The sequence below is a fragment of the Rana temporaria genome, chromosome 1, assembly GCF_905171775.1.
Source record: "Rana temporaria chromosome 1, aRanTem1.1, whole genome shotgun sequence".
Classification (NCBI taxonomy): domain Eukaryota; kingdom Metazoa; phylum Chordata; class Amphibia; order Anura; family Ranidae; genus Rana; species Rana temporaria.
In genome coordinates this window covers 172445986-172466135 of record NC_053489.1, presented here as the reverse complement: position 1 = coordinate 172466135, position 20150 = coordinate 172445986, and positions in this window count along the sequence as shown.

Sequence of the window (20150 nt, the reverse complement as noted above, 5' to 3'; positions counted from 1 at the left end):
TGCACAACTACGCCATGAGAAAGGGCCTGGAGATTGACATATTTGATGACCTGACCCCCGAACCACACAGTCCCCCCCTAACTGAGGCTACCCTGTCTGCTGAGGGAAGAGCAGTCAGGAGATGCCTCGTGGTAGGCATCTTTGGACGTTAAACACACACATTCATCATGGCACAAGGAGAATGCATGCATGCACACCACTGTGGTCCCTAGCTCCCACACACCACATCCACATCACATTGGATTAGCCCAAGTCCACCATGCAGGACTTGGGAGCAGCAACGCCGCGCCAAGGCCCCAATGGTGTCGCTGTCCATTCATACCACATTCACACGGTCGTGGGGATAACTTCTCCCCGACGACCCAGGGTGACACACCTTACTGGCAGGTATGTCACCCCCACATTCACACACCAGTCACACTGTAGCCTGCACTACTGACCATGTGCAGTCATAAATAAAATAAAAGTCTCATGACCTGAGAATAAATAAAATAAAAAAACTCATGACCTGAGCACATGTAAATAAAAAAAAAAACTCATATCCTGAGCACATATAAATAAAAAAAAACTCATATCCTGAGCACATAAAAACATAAAGAAGCTCATACTCTGAGCACAACAAAAACAAATATGGCACTCATTTGCCCTGACGTGGGATGTGCCTGGTGCCACCTCTCTGGCTCCTCAGCTGCCTGGGGGAAGCCTCGGGTGGGGGGTGGGGCATCTGGAGGTGGCTGATCCCCAGGTCTGCCACTCCTGGCAGGTGATGGCTGCCTGCCCTCCAAGGCCACGGCAATGCGGCTGAGGAACCGATAGGTCTGGGCCTGCATCCTCAGCTGAAGTTGTGCAGCTGGTTGCGCTGCCTATGCCTCCCCTCCTCCTTGATGCCATCAATATATATATATATATATATATATATAAAAACACCTTGGGTCTTTAGGCTGCATATTGGTCCGGGGCTTAAGTGGTTATTTACATACAGAAAATATATATTATTACTAGAATAGTTATATGACTGTATTCATTTTGATTTTCTCGTTTAGGCCATGGGGGGTCAGAGTCTTCAAGGAATAAATCCAAAAAGTGTCTTGCTTACATAAGCGTTGAAATCTCTCTGCTGGAGTGTATTTGTCAGGTACGAATTCAACAATCCAAACCTGGAGATCAGCAATCTCTTTTTGATGGTGGGCAGAAAAGTGACGCTTAACACTATATTTTGGATTGCCAGCCTGGACAGCTCGTCGGTGCTCTCCAAATCTGGTACATAGGGCCCTGATCGTTCTACCAACATATATTAGTCCACACAGGCAAGATATACAGTAAACCACATGTGTGGTAGAGCAATTAAAGAAAGAACTTATGGTAAAATACTTACCATTAGTCGTAAACGTCTTTTTACCATGAGTGATATTGTGAACAGGTGAAGCATAAGGCTTTTTTACAACAAAACATCGCTATTAGTGGAATTAAAGTTGTTTGAGCATATTCTTTTTATTACTACCCTGAGATTTAACGTATTTTTTGGACCATAAGACGCACCTGACCATAAGACGCACCTAGGTGCACCTAAGATTCTGGGCTGGCACCTGGTCCCTAAAGTGGGTGGCTGGGCTGGCACCTGGTCCCTAGACTGGGTGGCTGGGCTGGCACCTGGTCAGTGTTACCAGTATTCAGTTACTGTAAATATTCCTTTTTACTGTAAATTAATTTTGTTTTTTTAGATGGCACTACTAGTGTAAGTGTTCTGTATTCGGTATGCTGCCAGATGCTGTACAGATGCTTGTGAGGGAGCAACCAATGAGGTGACACTATTATGGTCAGCTGATTCAGGGGTCAGCTGAGTCAGGATAGCATGGAGCACGGAGCAATACGCAGTGATGCCGTGCACTGGACATGGCGCAATGCTTCCTGGGGCTTCCCGTACTGACATGCCGCCCGCTTCACGAGCCGACATGCCACCCGCTTCACGAGCCGACATGCCGCCCGCTTCACGTGATGCCATGCCGCCCGTTTCACGTGATGACATGCCGCCCGCTTCCCGAGCTGACATGCCGCCATGGATCCTGTGAGCCCACTGATGTTCTGCTACCCCGGTATGTTAAATGGCGGTGACGGGGGGGGGGCTGTCCATTCAGTATTCGGACCATAAGACGCAGATACATTTTCCCCCATACATTTGGGGCAAAAAAGTGCATCTTATGGTCCGAAAAATCCGGTAATTTTGCTGAGGGAAATCTTACTATAGAGGCGTGGTGCCTTCAATACGCAAATTTGGGTTTTACAGATAAGGACTTGGATAAATGAGGGTCCTGAATAAGAATGGGCCAGTGTTTCTTAAAAATATTCTCAATTTTTTTGTGACTGATGTGATATTGCGTGATATATTGTGTAACTGGTTCCGAGCTCTGTTTTTTGGAAGGGGGCAAGCTGTCTGTTTGGTAGGAAGTGCATGCATTTTCAGTGAGATTGGTTGGATAACCTTTATCTAGGAACTTTTTCTTAAGTGCAATGCTTTGAGACACATAGTCATCGAGCGTCTCAAGCGATGGAATTGACTCTTCGGTACATTTTTCACCCACCTACGGTGATGACAGCTGGAATAATGTAAAAAAGAGTTTCCAGCCGTAGGCTTCGTATAGTTTTTAGCAGTAATTGTACTATCGGTATGAAATAATTCTAAGTCCAGGAAGCATATGGAGTCGGGGTCTATAACTGAAGTAAATGTAAGACCAAAAATATTGGCATTACAATAGGCAACAAATTCATTAACATAGCTCATTGGGCCATCCCAAATGATAATAATATCATCGATATATCGACCGAAGAAGACCAGGGGGCAGATTCATATACAATGGTGCAGATTTGCACCGGCGTGGTGCATCATTTTTAGACTACACCGGTCCAGCGCGGAGAGGCAGTTAGGTGATTCAAGAAACTTTTTTTGTCTACGATGCCCCAGCGGGGCGGATTTTAGACGGTGTAAGGCGGGGTAAGGCCAACTGGGAGTCACCCTATGCTAATGAAGTGCCGACCGTGTCGCAGGGGTCACGCCGGGGCGCATCTTAGACCGCACATGCTCAGTGACATCCAGGGGTAAATGCCCCAATCTGCACATGCTCAGAACTGCGCCCCGGCGTGATCCCTGAGCTACGCCGACCCACTACCAAAGCCCAGTCCATGAATCAGCCCAGACTTCCGCCCTGCAGGTGCAAATGTACTGAAGCTTTTTTTTTTCTAAGCTAGGTCGTTTGCATTGTGGTGGGGCAGTTATGGCTGATGAGGAATCCTCAGGTGGGCGGATGACCAATTTCAGCCCAGAGGAGAGGGCTGTAATTATTGAGGGCCTCTCCCAACATGGGGACCGCCTCTATGTGTTGTCCAGCAAGTGTTGTTGCTCAGTTCGTTTGTAATGCTGCTGCTTTAGCTGCTCTCCAGCTGACCTCTGCAAGTTTGGTGCAAAGTTACCCCTGCTTTTATGAGGGGTAACTTTGCACCGGAAATTTCAGCTCTGCTCACCGGGAGTAGCCTGCGCCGGACAAGCTTAAGTTGATGAATCGGCCCAAAAACCTAATTTGCATATTTAAAACAAAAAAACCATGGCCACGCCAGATCGGACCAGCGTAAATCTGCACCAACGCCGCGCCGGCGTGGAAAGGTTACACCGAGGCGATGAAGTTTATTTGGAGGCGTAATCTGGTTCTCTGGGTAAGGCGCAGCGATCCGCCGGCGCAAATCTGCACTTATGCCGTGCATCTACCAAAAAAATGGTGTAAGTGCTTTATGAATCTGGCCCCAGGTGTTCAGAAAAGGGGTTATCAGCCCCAACACACCTGGTCTCCCACAGTCCCATTGTTAAGTTGGCATAGCTCGGGGCAAAATTGGCCCCCATGGCTGTTCCTTGTTTTTGCAAGTAGAATTCACCAAACAAAAAATAGTTATGCTCCAAGCAAAACTGGGTAGCAAGGAGAATAAAATCAATTTGTTGTGTGTTGAGTGTGGAGTTATTATTTAGGAAATGGGTAACTGCCTGGAGACCAACTTTGTGAGGTATCGAGGTGTATAAACAACACACATCTAACGATACCCACAAATATGATGGCTCCCAGGTGTATGGGCGTAATAGTTCTATTAAGTGTGTACCATCTTGAATAAAGGAAGGAAGTATTCTATATATAATGAATAACTGGTAGTGATACTGTCCATAGATGCAACTATTGGTAGACCTAGCTGATTATTAATATCTTTATGGATTGTAGGTAAATTATATAGATATGGTACTTAAAAGAAAGGTTTATGGAAAAAGGCAGCCTCAGTTTTGCTCAAAATACCCTCTACCAGGGGTTGTGTCACTATAGAATTGGGTTCCTCGATAAATTTAGGTAAAGGATCTTTGGACAATTTCTCATATGGACTGTTATCTGAGAGGAGGCGTCCAGCAGATAATCTGATTTATTTTGTAACACTATTGCTCCACCCTTATCGTCTGGTGTGATTATAATATCAGGGTTAGTGCTGAGAGACTTAAGGTCTAAGTGTTCCAAAGAACTAAGATTGTTCATGGAATGGTGAGATCTAGAGGATTCCAATGAACAGAGATCGGTGAGTTCTTTAAAGACTACCTGATGGAAGGTGGATAGATAGGGGCCTTTAGACTGGGAGGGATTAAATATAGAACTGCTGTCAGTGGATACAATAATAAAACCCAGCACTGTTGTTAGTACTATATCCCCCCCACCACACATTAGTAGTCAGTGGAATTAAAATGTAGCCCCTTATGACAACCAATGTTGGGGGAGGGGATTAACTTTCATCATGACCATTAAGGCAGAACTGGGGTGATGGTTAACATGTTAGTGCCATGACCACCAAATCAATAAATTAATATTCTGGCCAACTATAGCAGATAACATCAGAACTAAATCAATTCAGAGAATGTCTTTTATCCTTTTCAGTTTTACAAGGCGTTTTCTGATTGAATGCAGTGGAGTTTGTGATGTTATCCACCTTATCCCATCAGCTAATGCCTTGTCACAAGCTACTACAGTGATTTTCAGCCCTCCGAATATTTCATATAAACATTTAATGTACATAAAGTCAAGCTGAACAAATGTAAGTATACAAACAAATGGTAATCTTCTTTTTTATTTATCTTTTGCAATTTACATAAAATATGGTATAAGTAGGATTTAAACCAGTGTTGAATAAAAAGGTGCATTATTTGTATTTAATCAGATTCTCTTCATCCTAAATTATTAGTGCCTACATAACAAAAGCAGCAGGAATATAAACAACCCAAGCAGCTCACGGACATGTCTGGAAAAAATAAAGGGCAATGTTACACCTGCCTCCTGATATTCATGCCAGATTAGCACACCTGACAATAGCTTCTGGTTGAATGTTTTGTTAGCAGTGGTTATTTCAGACATTAAAATGAGTCTCTAGAGAAATATCACCAGCTGCGCTATCAGCTGCTGTACAATTTAACCACAATATTGAAAGGAAAAAATAATAATCTGCCAGTGCTTGAACATTTATATTCTACATTTTTTTCTCAGTAATTCTTGCAATTTGTAGATTCGAGGAGTTGTAAGGTTTTTAGGTGGCAGGCTTCTCTTCCTGTCAGCTAAGCTCTACCTAGAGGCTGGGTTCACACCCCTGCAAATTTTTCAGATATCTCCGCAGCAGGTCCAGTGTGTTTTGCACAAAAACGTGCGTCTTCTGGTCCGTTTCAGGTCTGAATTCAGGACAAAATTCGGGCTGAAATCAGACCTGATACGGTGAATCAGGACACAGCGTGAACCGAGCCAGAAACAAGTGGCAACCTTCTCTTTAAAATAGTTGTTTAAACTCCTCTTTCATGATCAGTACTTTTTTTTTTTTTTACACTCATGAGAGAAACAGTAAGGCTATGTGAAAAATGTTGTCTTAGACAGTGCCTTGAAAAAAATCATGTGCTAAAGTTTTCATCCTGCCCTCATGGCCGTCTCAGCAATGCTCTTTAACTGTGCATTTTGGGAAAACAAGGTACATTTCTACAAAAGAAGCTAAGGTTTAGTGGTGGTAGATTTAGACTTAAGGCACACTATTCCCTGCATCCAATTTGTAATAGCAGGAGATTTTGACTGGCTCTCTATGGAGCCCATTCTCATATGTTCCGCTGCAGCTCTGGTGCAAATTTACACATGAGCCCTGTGCATCTTTTGGTCCCTTTTAGTCCGAATTCAGCCAAAAATTCAGCCAAAAAAGAATTATCAGAAGAGCTGTCTAGGAGCCAATGACCACAGAAAGCAGAGAGCTTCGGAAAGACCTGGAATTAGTAGCAGGTACAATTGTTTCAAAGAAAAGAATAAGTAATGCACTTAACCGCCATGGCCTGTATGCACGCTCACAACGCAAGACTCCATTGCTGAAGAAAAAGCATGTTGAAGCTCATTTAAAGTTTGCTGCACAACATTTAGACAAGCCTGTGAAATACTGGGAGAATATAGTCTGGTTTAGATGAGACCAAAATTTAACTCTTTGGATGCCATAATACATACCATGTTGGAGGTCAAATAGCCCTACACATCACACCAAAAATATCATCCCAACAGTAAAGTTGGGAAAATCATAGCACTGGGCTGATTTCAGCATACAGTGCTGGCAAACTTCATATCATTGAAGGAAGGATGAATGGAAAAATGTACCAAGACATTCTTGATAAAAATCTGCTGCCATTTACCAGGATAATAAAGATAAAACATGGCAGAAAATTTTAGCAAGACAATGATCCCAAACACAAAGCCATGGAAACTCTCAATTGGTTTCAAAGAAAGAAAATAAAGCTGCTAAAATGGCCCAGCCAATCACCTGACAAATCTATGGAAAGAACTAAAGAAATCAGAGTTCATAGAAGAGGCACATGGAACTTTTAAGATTTGAAGACTGTTTGTGTGGAAGAATTGGCCAAAATCACACCTGAGCAATGCATGAGACTAGTTACTTCATACAGGAGGCATCTTGAAGCTGTCATTACCAAAAAAAGTGTTTTGTAATTTTTTTATCTTCAATAATTTTTATTAGGAAATTTTTGCATAATCCAAAAGTAAGCAAAACAGTATAACAATCAAAGGTATGACAATACAAATTAAGCAGTCCAAAAAGGAAATTACAAACCTACACCATGTAAAATGCCTTCGCTGTTACACAAATTAAAGCATCTCTCTCTCCACCTGAAATTTGAAGAGAGTAAAGGAAAATATAGTCCAGAAATATAAAGTAAGAAAAGAAAAGTAGACAGAGAATAGGAGAAGACGGCAGAATGCCAGAGAAACAGTGCACTCCAAATCCTGGCCTTGCCAGGACCCCTATTGTTCACAGGGGGTCAGACAAATAGTTGATCCAGGGTTCCCATACCTTATCAAATTTAGTCTATTTATCTAAGAGGATCGCCGCAAGGCGCTCATTCACCATAATCCAGGAGAGCTTGGATTTCACTGAAGTAAAGGGAATCACCAGGGACTTCCATTACCTAGCGATCGCTATTCTAGCTGCTGTAAAAATAAAAGCTATAAGTTTCCCCGCCCATCTGGGGGTTCCATCTATTGAGCGTCCCAAGAGAGCCTGCTGTGGGGACTTACGCAAATTCAGTAAGTGAATATATAAAATTATAAATCCCTTTAATATCAGGGTGATTCCTAAGCTTAATAGCCAATGGTTCTAGGGCCAGAATAAATAAGATGGGGGACCCTTGTCTTGTCCCCCGCTGGACATCTAATTGTGGTGAACTATGTCCCTTACCTTAGCTGTAGGTCCGCTATACAGTGTGTGTAGGCTTGTCAAGAACCTTGGGCCAAAACCATAACCCTTCAGAACATAGAACAGGTAGTCCCAGGATATGGAGTCAAATGCTTTACATAAATCTAAAGACAGCATCATAGCCTTCCTGTGACCCCCGTTGTCCCAATTAGACTGCACCGCAGAGATAAGATCTATCACCCTCCCAGTCTGATCTGGAGCCTGACGATTGGGCACAAACCCGACCTGGTCCGGATGCATATATCTTTTTTTTTCACAAGAAACGGATGGATATATCTTGCCAAGACAGAATTCATCCTAAGCGCCAACACCTTGGTCATTAACTTAAGGTCTACATTAATAAGCGAAATTGGGCGATAATTGTTACAATCCCCATGATCTTTCTCAGGTTTCGGAATTACGTGAATTAAAGCCGAATTTTCATAATTAGCCAAGGGGGAACCTTTCTTCAAATCATTGAAAAACAAACAAATATGTGGGATCAGCAGATCGGAAAACTTCCTATAATAGTGGCCCGAAAATCCATCCGGACCAGGTGCCCTCGAGGGATGTAAGCTCTTGATAGCCGTTTTGATTTCCCCCTCAGTGAAGTCGGCCTCCCTTAACTCAACATGGTCTTGCAACAACTTTGGTAAGGGGATATCTCTAAACAAATTGTCAGCAAAAGTTACCGGAAAGGCCTTGGGTGAAGCATATAAAGTGGAATAGTAATTGTAGAACTCTTGGACCACCAAAAGTGGGTTCTGAGTTACTTTACCATCTCTTAACCGTATTTTCGGGAGAGCTGGATTACATGGACAGGGAGAGAGTTTCCTAGCGAGTAAAGTAGTCGGTTTGTCTCCCATAGTATAACATCTATTCCTAGACCACCTTAGGTACTTCTCTGCTCTCGTGGTAAGACTTATATTTAACGCTGTTCGAGCTGCGTCAATTTTATGCCTTAAGTCCAGCTGGGTATTATTCTTGTGTTCATGTGTAATCGCAAGAAGATCTCTTTCCTGTTGTTGAATCGTTTGGGACTGTATGCGTTTGGACCTGGCAGAAAGCTGAACCAACTTTCCACGTATGGTAGCCTTGTGCGCCGCCCAATTAATACTAGGGGAAGTATCTAAGGCCTTATTTTCAGTAAAAAATTGCCGAATGGCCAATTCTATCTCATTAAAACTCACGGGGTCATTCAGCAAAGCAGGATTAAGACGCCATGCGACAGGTTTTGGCTTGGTCCCCAGACCCGCTATGGAGACCTGTACCGGAGAATGATCCGACCAGGACACCGTCAAGATCTTAGCCGATGTAATCAAAGGAAGGAAATGCGACAGGGTGAGAACATGATCAATTCTAGAGTACGTTTTTATGTACCGAGGAATAGTGCGTATAATCCCTACTGGTTGGGTGAATGTCCCTCCATACATCTATTAGATCATGCGAATGTAGCAAGCGAGCCAATTTACATCCCAGTCTCGGAACGTGTTTTAAGATAGGTTTGAGTGGATTAGTACTGTCCAAAGTTTCATCTAGGGGTACATTGCTATCACCACCCATTATGAGTTGACCCACAGCCTGTGGCAGTATTGTGAATTTGTCCTACATTAGGGGCATAATACGAAACTAAAGAAATTGCTTGGCCCTTGTATTTTCCCGACCACCATGATGTACCTCCCATCTTTATCCTTAAGAACCATATCTGGAACAAACAGGACGTTCTTCGCTATGCAAATTGCCACTCCCCCCCTTTTCTTAGGCACGTTTGACAAATAATATGCGGGAAAGTAAGAATTCAAATACCTGGGAGCCGAGAGGCTAGAGAAGTGCGTTTCCTGCAGAAACACAACACTAACTCTCCATTTATGATACTGGTGGAAAGCCATAGCTCTTTTAGTAGGCAAATTAAGCCCCTGTACATTTTGACTTAAAACTTTAAAACCTTGAGAAGATAAATTCGTCACCATGGCTCGACAGACTGCACTCGCCTGATATGGGTATCCAGTTCAGCCCTCGAGGTGTCACTGCATCCCATGGGGATCCCTGGATCAAGAAGGAGGAGCGCACTAAAGCAGAAGCCCAGTAGAAAAGAAAACAAACAGGTGAAAGTAAAAGAAAAACACACCAAATGTGTGTGCGTCCATAGGTTGCATGTAACAGAAAGAACATTAATGTATTCAATACAACTTTAAAATGCGAACCTTGGGAAGTAAACATTCCCTTCATATTGTGCGAGGTTGTCGCCCTCACTAACTGGGGGAGGCAAGCTCACAAGAAGTGGCATACGTATAGATACCTAGTACCCCAGTTTGTACTCAAAAACTGAATACATATCCATACTTTAAAACTGTGCATTTTTAACATGGTAACAGTACATTTAAATAACTTCACCATGTATTATGATGTGTTTAAAATGTTGTCACACTATCTACAGCAGTGCTAGTTCTCTTTCTCCCCTCTCACAGGCTCAGAGACAGCAGTTGGAACTATTGGCTTCTGCTGCTATCAATCAATTGCTGCAGGGAGATAGTGGGGGCGGAGCCAATAGATACACACAGCCCAGCATCAGTGTTGCCAACCTACCAGACTGAAATTTACTGACCAACCACCCAAAATTTACTGGCACAGCCAAGTTTTTACAAACAAAGATAAAAGAAATACAGTTTTAACTTTGGGAATCCTTCTAGCCCCACATAGCACCTTTCAGGTACTTCACCCACATCCCTCACTGTCACTCTGTCAGGAACCATAAGGCCCTCGTACACACGAGGTTAACCAGAGGACAACGGTCTGAAGGACCGTTTTCATCGGTCAAAACCGATCGTGTGTGGGCCCCATAGGTTATTTAACCATAGGTTAAATAAAAGCCAACTTGCTTTAAAATTAACCTATAGATTCCTAACCGATAGGTCAAAACCGATCGTTAGTAGGCACAACCATCGGTTAAAAATCCACGCATGCTCAGAATCAAGTCGATGCATGCTTGGAAGCATTGAACTTAGTTTTTTTCAGCACATCGTTGTGTTTTACGTCACCGTATTCTGACACGATCGGTTATTTAACCTATGGTGTGTAGGCGTGACAGACCATCAGTCAGCTTCATCGGTTAACCTATGACAACGGTCCTTCAGACCGTTGTCCTCTGGTTAACCTATCGTGTATACGATGCTTAAATCAGACAGAGACAGAAAATGAAGTAAAAATCACACCAATATAGTGGTAAAAATGGTACAAATAGTAAACTTAGTCAAAACATAGCCAGGGTTCGGTAATCAAAGCAGGTAGGCAGTGCAAGCCAGTAAATAAGGAAGCCAGAGATCAGCATAGTCAGAGAAAGCAAACAGAATCAGGAACCAGAAGGGATGTCAGCCAGGCAATTCTTTAACAGGAACACAGCAGAGAATCTTTAGATATGTTGACCAAGGCAAAGGCATGGGAGAAATAAACCAGGCATTTTAAATAGCCAGAAGGGGCTGGCTGATGAGCAGGAAATGATCACCAGGCTAGGCACTGTGGAACGATGAGTGCTGTCAATTAATAGACAGCTAAGCACTAAGAAGGGAGGGCTGAGCCAAGCCCTGACAGTACCCCCTGCTCAATGACCCCTCCCCCTCGGAGGGCCCCTAGGTTTGAGGTGAAAACGTCAATGGAAAGCACAGAGGAAGAGGAGCATGTACGTCTGAGGATGATACCCAAGAGTGCTCCTCCATGCCGTACCCTTTCCAATTAACCAGATACTGTATGCACCCATGGAACCTATGGGAGTCAACGATTGATTGTATCTCATACTCCTCATGGTTCTCAACCTGAACCGGGCGAGGACGTAGTACTGAGGTGGTGAAGCGGTTGCACACCAAGAGTTTTAATAAGGAGACATGAAGTACATTCAAAATATGCATGTTAGAAGGAAGGTCTAATGCGCAAGCCACTGGGTTGATCTTACAGAGAATACGGAAACTGCCCAATAAACCATGGTGCCAGTTTCAGTGAGGGAACACGGAGTCAGAAGTTGCAAGATGACAGCCAGACCCTCTCCCCAACCTGGTAGGAAGGCACAAGTAGGTGCCTGAGGTCAGCCTGGAGTCTGTACCTATTGCTGGTACGTTGCAAGGGCTATTGGACCTGTACCCAAATAGAAAGAGGACCATGGTGATGCTCCTCTAATGCAGGAATTCTTTGAGGAGCAAATAAGTCAGGCAACATGGATGGTTGGAAACCATAATTGCCAGGAACAGAGAAAATCGGGAAGTGGTATTGACGGCACTATTGTGAGCAAACTTGACCCAAGGTAAGAGGTCTGACCATTTGTTATGGTGGTCAGAAATAAAGCAGCGTAGAAACTGCTCCAAGGCTTGGTTGGCTCATTCTGCTGCCCCATTGGACTGTGGGTGATATGCAGAGGAGAAGGAAAGCTGAATTCCCAACTGTGCACAAAAGACTCGCCAAAATCTGGAGACAAACTGGCTACCCCTGTTTGAGGTGATAACCTTGGGTAGCCCATGTAATCTAAAGATCTACTGAGCAAAAATGGAAGCCAGTTCTTTGGATGTGGGAAACTTCTTAAGTGAAATACGATGTGACATTTTCAAGAACCGGTCAACCACCATAAGAATAACTGTTTTGGCCTGGGAGTTGGGTAACTTCACAATAAAATCCAAAGACAGGTGCATCCAAGGCCTCTCTCCATTGGGTATGGGTTGTAGGAGACCCACTGGAAGGTGTTGTAGTGTATTACACTGAGCAAAGACGAAACAAGCAGCTACACCCGCGAGGAGACTAGGCCACCAGAATGGTTGGGAAATGGCCAAAATTAGTTGATTCTTCCCTGGGTGACGAGCTTCCTTGGATGACAGAATTCAGAGAGTCGTGGTTAATGATTCTTACTCTGAATGGTCCAATGTTATCAGTGGAGTACCCCAAGGTTCAGTGCTGGGACCCTTACTTTTCAATATATTTATAAATGATATTGGGTCTGAGATCAAAAGTAACATTTCTGTCTTTGCAGATGACACCAAGCTATGCAGTGGAATAACGTCCTTGCAGGATGTCTCCAATTTACAAGCCGACCTCAATGCTCTGTCTAATTGGGCGACTGAGTGGCAGATGAGGTTTAATGTTGATAAATGTAAAGTTATGCACTTAGGGAATAAGAATATGCATGCATCATACATGCTAGGGGGAGTACAACTGGGGGGATCTGTAGTGGAGAAGGATCTGGGGGTCTTGGTAGATCATAAGCTCAATAATAACATGCAATGCCAAGCTGCGGTTTCCAAAGTGAGCAAAGTCCTTTCTTGTATTAAGAGAGGTATGGACTCCAGAGACAGAGATATAATTTTGCCCCTGTACAAATCATTAGTAAGACCTCATCTGGAATATGCAGTTCAGTTTTGGGCACCAGTTCTCAAAAAGGATATCGGAGAACTGGAGAAAGTGCAGAGAAGGGCAACCAAAGTGATAAGAGGCATGGAGGAGCTCAGCTATGAGGAAAGATTAGAGGAAGTGAATTTATTCACTCTTGAGAAGAGGAGAATTAGGGGGGATATGATCAACATGTACAAATATATAAGAGGTCCATACAGTGGACTTGGTGTTGAGTTATTCACTTTACGGTCAACACTGAGGACAAGGGGGCACTCTTTACGTCTAGAGGAAAAGAGATTTCACCTCCAAATACGGAAATGTTTTCTCACAGTAAGAGCTGTGAAAATGTGGAACAGACTCCCTCCAGAGGTGGTTCTGGCCAGCTCAGTAGATTGCTTTAAGAAAGGCCTGGATACTTTCCTAAATGTACATAAAATAACTGAGTACTAAGTTTTGTAGGTAAAGTTGATCCAGGGTAAATCCGATTGCCTCTCAGGGGATCAGGAAGGAATTTTTTCCCCTGCTGTAGCAAATTGGATCATGCTCTGCTGTTTTTTTTGCCTTCCTCTGGATCAACTGTGGGTATGGAGTTGGGTGTATGGGATTGTACTGTGTTTTTTATTTTGTTTGTTTATTTTTTGTGGTTGAACTGGATGGACTTGTGTCTTTTTTCAACCTGACTAACTATGTAACTATGTAAGTCTGGAGCAAAGCAGTGCGGAGACTCTCAGGGACAAAGCAGCGGTTACAAGTTTTTTTGGGAGGAGAGTGTATCTGAGCTGCAAGAATTCTATTACCCAAGGGTGAAGTGAGACTGCTACGAACAGTGGCCAGAATACGATCGGGAGGTATCACAGGAACAGGAACGTCTCTATCTTGGAAGCGGAGGAAAACGTTTGCGACAATGCATCAGCCCTTACATTCTTGGTACCGGGTAAGAACGAGACTATGTAATTGAAGCTTGACAGAAAAAGAGCCCGTTGCGCCCTTTTGGGAGATAAACGTTTTGCCAGAGACACGAATGTGAGATTCTTGTGTTCAGTCAAAATGAGAAACGGCACAGTGGTACCTTCGAGGAGATACCTTTATTCTTTAAGATCTAAAATTATCGCTAACAGCTCTCTGATCCCAATCTCGTAATTGCATTCCACAGGAGACAATTTCTTGGAAAAGTAGCCACAAAGATGCATAGCGCTCTCAGAGCTAGGACGTTGAGACAATAGGGCACCAACTTCAGTCTCCAGATGCATCAACCTCAAGGATGAAAGTTACTGTAGGATCAGGATGTACCAACACAGAAGCAAAAACAAAGGCAGCCTTGAGACTCTCAAAGGCATTAATGGAATGATATTATGTAGGTTACCGTCCTTTCTAGTCATATCAGTCAGGGGTTTGACCAGAGATGAGAAGTTATGAATAAACTTACAATAATAATTGGCAAAGCCAAGAAAACATTGCACTGGACATAAACCCATGGGGGCAGATCCACAAAGAAATTACGCCGGCGTATCTATTGATACGCCGCATAATTTCAAAGTTCCCGCGTCGTATCTTTGTTTTGTATTCACAAAACAAGATACGACGGAATGAGGGATCGATCCGACAGGCGTACGTCTTAGTACGCCGTCGGATCGTAGGTGTATATTTACGCTGGCCGCTAGGTGGCGTTTCCGTCGAATTCCGCGTCGAGTATGCAAATTAGCTAGATACGGCGATCCACGAATGTACGTCCGGGCGGCGCTTTTTTTACGTCGTTTGCGTTCGGCTTTTTCCGCCGTATAGTTAAAGCTGCTATATGGTGGTGTACTCAATGTAAAGTATGGCCGTCGTTCCCGCGTCGAAATTTGATTTTTTTACGTTGTTTGCGTAAGTCGTTCGCGAATAGGGATTTGCGTAGAATGACGTCACCGTCGTAAGCATTGGCTTGTTCCGGTTTAATTTCGAGCATGCGCACTGGGATACCCCCACGGACGGCGCATGCGCCATTAAAAAAAAACGTTGTTTACATCGGGTCACGACGTATTTACATAAAACACGCCCCCATCACATCGATTTGAATTGCGCGCCCTTACGCCGCCAAAGATACACTACGCCGCCGTAACTTACGGTGCACATTCTTTGAGGATTCGACAAAAAAAAAGTAAGTTACGGCGGCGTAGTGTATCTTAGATACGCTATGCCCGGCGGTAATATGCGCCGCTGTACGTGGATCTGCCCCATGGTGTCTGTGCCACTGCAGAACTGCCAAAAGTTTCTCTGGGTTCATCGAAAAACCAGCAATGAAAATGACATAACCCAGGAATTTAACCTGTTCACAATGAAACGTGCACTTTTTACAATACAGGTTATTATCTATCAGCCTCTGAAGCACATGGCAGGCATCTGTGTGGTGGCTCTCTAGGGACCTGGAAAATATGAACATATCGTTGAGTAAAACCACCACACATAGCTGCAACAAATCTCGGAGGACATCGTTGATAATTTCCTGGAAAACTGCCAGGGGGTTGCAAAGACCAAACGGCATTACAAGGTATTCGTAAGGGCCTGTTCTCTGGTATTAAATGCAGTTCTTCATTTATCGCCCTCCTCGATCCTCACCTGATTGTATTCCCCTCTCAAGCTTCATGAAAACTGTTGCTCCCTTAAGGAGGTCAAATAACCCCATAATCAAAGAAATCGGATAAGCATTCTTAATCGTGAAGCAGTTGAGACCCCTATAATCAATGCAATCTCACAGATGTAGCACCCTGGAGTTAGGCAGGGTTGCTTCTCACAAATTTACTTGCCAGAAGTAGTTATCCTGGTTGATTGCTAGAGATCCATTGATTTCTCCCTAAGTTTGGTCTGGTTACACTTTCCTCTTCTACGACTAGGTGGCCGGGTACTTGATGGTACTAGATATGAGATGGGAAACCCAAGGTCAGGTTATGGGTATATGGGGTATCTCAGCCAATGCGCAGGGGTTTTCTTGAATCCCTTGGCCTGCTGGGAGAGACTATATATTCGGGTTGTGGTCAAGTGATTTGTTTTTTGTGCTACCTGAATAGCTGTCTGGGTGGACATGTGTCGTATTGCCTTGGCTGCTAGGCCAGAGATTGGGCCTATCCTGGGCACATCTGGCTGCTAAGCTGTCTGAGGGCCTATCCAGAAGCAAAAGAGCAGCGCAGGGCTGGGATTGCGGCTTGCAGTCCAACCAAAAGTGACGGTTCTGTCGGCCGGAGAACCTGTCAGTGTTCGGAGGTAGATGAAAAGCTGTCGCCAGTAAGGGACTATCCGCCTTATTACCAGGGACCACAGTGAGTAACTGAAGCAAGTACCAGAGCAGAATTCTCACCAACCAAGAAGAACTTCAGTGGGAATCAAGCCAGGGACCCAGCCAGCGGAGGAGATGCTTGCAGAGCAGCCTTGTGTGTCAAGCTAGGGACCGAGCAGGCCAGCATGGGAGAAGCTTGAGAGGTATCTAGACTGCCAAGCTAGGGACCCAGCAGAGAAGCGGGGTGACGCTTGAGGAAGATACCACTGAAGATTGAAGGAGATCAAGGTATTTAGTGAGAGTGAATCAGTGGGTCTAGTGAGAGACTGAGAGCTCAGTGCATTGGAGAACTATAAGGAGTGATTGTAGTGAAAGTGAAGGAACTGTTAAGTCTTGTGTTTGGAGCTGTTAAAGACTGTTGCCATAGGAGACAGAATTCCTGCACATGCAGATGTGGCGTCTTACTGGATGCCTTTCCCTGCATGGCTGTCCTCCTATTGAAGTCTAAGAGTCTGCCAATTAATCTTACAACTACCTAAGGGTGTCCTGACCCTAACCCTCTCTTCCCCCAAAAAATACAAAAAGGACTGTTAAGAGAAATAAAATCTCTTTTGCATCCAAGAAGTTTCTGGCGCCCAATAACTTTAACCATCTTACACCTACTATGCCTCACAACCCACCAAATACAGAAGGATGTCAGCTATCCCTGGCCCTAGAGGTTCTCATCAGACCAAGGGAGGCCTGGGACCTTGCTACACAAAGAAGAAACTAGCACCAGCAAGAGACGAGGATTTTGGTATGAATCCTCGAGAAAGTACGTTGGAAACATACTCCTCCATGGCTTTGTCCTCCGAGACACACAAAGGGTAAACCCAGCCACGAGGGGGCATGGCACCAGGTTGAAGGTCAATTGCGCAATCATATGACCAATGTGGAGGCAAACTACCAGCTTGACCTTTGACAAAGACATTGCTAAATTTGCGATACTCCTCTTGCAGGGAAGAGGTGCACAAGACCTTAGCCACTTTCTGAAAACATGTCTTCCTGCATTGTGGTGGTGACCATGGAAGAACCTCAGCACGAAGTCAATCAAAAGAGGAGTTGTGCCTCTGTAACCAAGGATAACCAGTAACCACTGGGAAATCAGGTGAGGAAATGACTTGGAATTAGATTATCTCATGGTGAAGAGCCCCTATGGCCATGGTCAACAGAGCAGTCTCATGTAGAGGTCTCCCATCAATGACAAGTGAAGTGGCACAAAGCTGCAGCGGAATCGAGTGCTTAGACACAAAGGCACCATCTATGAACAGGCCTGCAGCCCCAGAGTCGATTAGAGCCTGTATCTCGATGGACGACTCAGACCAAGAAAGGGTAACAAGGGCTTATCCTTCTAGATAACTAGGGACATAACAGTGCCACCTAAGGTCTGTCCCCTACAGTACCTCAGGTGCAAGCGTTCCCCGGACGGGTAGGACAAGACTTCAGGAAGTGACCCGTCTGGCCACAATAAAGGCACAATCTCTCCCTCGTCTTAAAGGCCCTTAGAATTGAAAATGCTTTTAGAAGTAGAAGTGGTAATAGTTTATTTTCTAGTTTCTATAAATTACCAAAATGGAAATTTAATAATTAGAAGAGAAATGCAAATCATATCAAGGTTTGTTTTGACCACTCTTTGCCTTCAATACAGCATCAATTCTTCTAGGTACACTTGCACACAGTTTTTGAAGGAACTCGGCAGGTAGGTTGTTCTAAACATCTTGGATAACTAACTACAGATCTTCTCTGGATGTAGAATGCCTCAAATCTTCTCGATGATGTTAAGATTAGGGCTCTGTGGGAGCCAAATCATTACTTCCAGGACTCCATGTTCTTCTTTATGCTGCAGATACTTCTTAATGACATTGGCTGTATGTTTGAGGTTGTTGTACTACTGCAGAATAAATTTGGGGCCAATCACACACCTCCCTGATAGATGGCATGAAAGATGAGTATCTGCCTGTATGTCTCTGCATTGAGGACACCATTGAACCTGACCAAATCTCCAAATCCATTTTCAGAAATACAGCCCCAAACTTTCAAGGAACCTCCACCACACTTCACTGTTGGCTACCAGACACTCATTATTGTACAGCTCTCCAGCCCTTTGGGAACATACTGCCTCCTGCTACAATTAAATATTTCAAATTTCAATTGAAATCCAATGTCCAATGACGGAGCGTTCACTTGTAAACAAACCAGGGTCATGTGATGACGCCGGTTCCTCCCTCCCCTCTCTGTACCGATAGAGAGGGGAGGGGAGAGGAGAGGGGAGAGAGCGGATGCAGCAGCAGCACTGTGGGCTGGATCTGTGACAATTGCAGTCACAGATCCAACCATACATCCCTACGCAATACTCTGCAATACCGTGTGCAATACTCTGCAGTACCCTGCAATACTCTTCAATTCCCTTTGCCTTGCAATACCTCAATACTCCGCAATACCCAGAAATACTCCGCAATACCCGGAAATACTCCGCAATTCTCAGTAAAACTTTGCAATACTCCGCAATTCCCTGCAATACTCTGCAATACTCCAATACGCTGCAATACTCTGCAATACTCTGCAATACTCTGCAATACCCTGCAATACCCTGCAATACTCTGCAATACTCTGCAATACTCCAATACCCTGCAATACTCCAATACCTTGCCAATACTCCGCAATACCCCACAATACACCCCCCTCCCGCCACCCTCCCGTGCTTTTACCGACTCACCACTATGATCGAAGCCAGGATCATTTTTTTATTTTTTTTATTTCAGGCTTCCCAGCCTAGAGGTGAGATGTGGGGTCTTATTGACCCCACATCTCACAGTAAAGAGGACCTGTCATGCTATATTCCTATTACAAGGGATGTTTACATTCCTTATAATAGGAATAAAAGTGATCAAAAAATGTATTTCTGGGGAAAAAACTAAAATAAATAAAGTAAAATTAACAATAAAATATATATATTTTTTTAAAGTGCCCCTGTCCCCGTGTGCTCGCACGCAGAAGTCCCGCCCACATATGAAAACGGTGTTCAAGCTACACATGTGCTGCGAACGTTAGAGCGAGAGCAATCATTTTGGCCCTAGAGCTCCTATGTAACTAAAAACATGTAACCGATAAAAATAATTAAAGCGTCGCCTATGGGGATTTTTAAGTAGCAAAGTTTGGCGCCATTCCATGAGCGTGTGCAATTTTGAAGGGTGACATTTACTCTGCGTAATTTCATCTTTCATATTATGCAAAAACATTGGGCTAACTTTACTGTTTTGTGTTTTCTTTATTGAAAACACGCTTTCAAAAAATTGCTGCGAAAATACTGTTGTAATGGCCGCCATTGTATTCTCTAGGGTCTTTGCTAAAGAAGCATATATAATATTTTGGGGTTCTATGTAATGTTCTAGCAAATAAATTATGATTTTTACATGTAGGAGAGAAATGTCAGAATTGGCCTGGGTGCTCCAGAACGCCTGATGGTGCTCCCTGCATGTTGGGCCTCTGTATGTGGCCATGCTGTGTAAAAGTCTCACACATGTGGTATCGCCATACTCGGGAGGAATAGCAGAATGTGTTTTGGGGTATAATTTGTGGTATGCATATGCTGTGTGTGAGAAATAACCTGCTAATATGACAAAAACAAGATATATATATATTTTTTTACAGAATTTTCAGTCTTTTTTCTTTTATAGCGCAAAAAATAAAAAACACAGAGGTGATCAAATACCAC